This window comes from Catharus ustulatus, chromosome 11 (genome assembly GCF_009819885.2).
Source record: "Catharus ustulatus isolate bCatUst1 chromosome 11, bCatUst1.pri.v2, whole genome shotgun sequence".
Classification (NCBI taxonomy): domain Eukaryota; kingdom Metazoa; phylum Chordata; class Aves; order Passeriformes; family Turdidae; genus Catharus; species Catharus ustulatus.
In genome coordinates, this window is record NC_046231.1 from 13,188,776 (window position 1) to 13,190,488 (window position 1,713).

The 1,713-nt window shown below is 47.6% G+C and overlaps 1 long non-coding RNA gene across 1 annotated transcript; it reads left to right on the top strand.

Annotated features, from left to right (window-relative positions):
* The first annotated feature begins 323 nt into the window (after positions 1 to 323).
* On the top strand, positions 324 to 801 carry LOC117001565. Its single transcript, XR_004419065.1, has 2 exons — positions 324 to 464; positions 605 to 801. It is a non-coding gene; the product is annotated as an uncharacterized LOC117001565 (long non-coding RNA).
* The last annotated feature ends 912 nt before the right edge of the window (positions 802 to 1,713 follow it).

Below are 1,713 nucleotides of genomic sequence, written 5' to 3' on the forward strand. Positions count from 1 at the left end.
GAGATGCATTTTTTCCATATTTATTTGAGAGTGGTAGCAGAAAAACTTCTCTTTGGGTGATACCCATCTTCCATCCCCTCTCCTCTGCTGCATCCCTCCAGGTGGTGATGCTAGCCTGACCTCACACCCCATCCCTGTGCCCATGTCCCATCACAGGGACTGTCCCACAGCAGACAGAAGACAATCAGCAGCCAGAAAACATCAGTAAAGCACACCCTTCAGGCAGCTCAACACAAAAATTTGAGGGCTGCATATTTAAAAAAAAAAACCAAAGTCTAGCATAATTTCAGCTAGGTTTGCACTGTGGCTCCTTCCCACAGGCAGAGCAAGCCATGGCTGGCAGGGGGGATCAAAGCATTGAAAAGAAACCCCAGTTGTGTTTGGCCGCAGGACCTTGGCCAGGCTCTGCTTTGGACACCACATTTCTCAGCATTTCTCTTCAGGTCACAGAGCTGTCAAAGCAGGTAAGATTTTAATGTATATGGTGTGGAGCAAGCCCCAGGGAAATTAGTTTCCCCTTGAAGTCAGATGCATGTTGCTCTATTTATTATTCATGTCTTACTTGCTCTTTTTTTTTCTTTTTTTTTCTTTTTTTTAATCCAAGCATGGTGACATCTTAATATGCTGAAAAGCACAGAGGTGCTGCCAATGTCTCCCCTTCACTCCAGCCCTCTGACACATCTTTATTGGCTCAAAAACAGAAATTAGTCTTTCCTCTCCTGGGAGCAAGGCTAATCCTTATGAGCCACTTGGCTCTCTCCAGCTCACTATAGCTGTATGAAATATATATATTTGTATACACACAGTATTTGTGTATTTTTATATGCAAGTTCACATTGTTACACCCATAAGGAATGTACTTGAGAGAATAAATATGTAGCTAGAGACTTTACATACCTCATTCATTTAACAGAATAGAAAGCACAGCACCTACTTTTAAGCAGGTCCATGGCACATGCAGCGCTCAGGTTGAGGTGCTGGGTAGAAAACAAGTGGGTGCAGATCAGCTGGGCTCTGCAGAAACCCTTCTCCACCTCATTCCTGTGTTTGGTGATGCCCTTTGAATACCCAGTGCTGCAAACTGGAGGATACAACAGTCTGGGCTTTCATTAAAGAAGATTCGGCATCCTTGGAGAGTATCACGAGTACAAGCTGAATTCACCAAGGAGAATAAAGGCCAAATACAATGGCAGAAAAAAAGAAATTATTTCTGAGTGTGCCTCTCTGCTGCCACCGTTTTCACAGGTCAACCCAAACCCCAGGCTAAGTGGAGAAGGGCTGGGCACTGCCAGGTCTGGGGTTTTGTTCTTTAAAACATTCACCAATGCATTAACAAGGGGCTGCCACCTCCTCCCCGAGCTTCAAACACACCCCTGACATTACCGGGAGGGCAGAGCTGGGCGGGAAAGGGCAGTGCCACCCTGCAGGGCTGGCTGTTTTCTGGTGAAGTGCAGTGATCCCCAGGGTGAGGAGGGAGGTCCCAGGCAGGAGCACAGACCAACAATAAATCCCAGCTGGCTGAAAATCCCACCACAGCATCCTGAAGGAGGGCAAGTGCAGGCACAGCTGAGATGGAGCACCTCCTTGCACCCGTGCCCACCACAGAGACCAAGCCCCCTCCTTCTCTGGGTGCAGAAAAACTCCCCCATGCACCTAAGGCAGCCTCCCTGGACTCCCAGAGCAGCTGATTTCCTTACAGACCACATTCCTCAT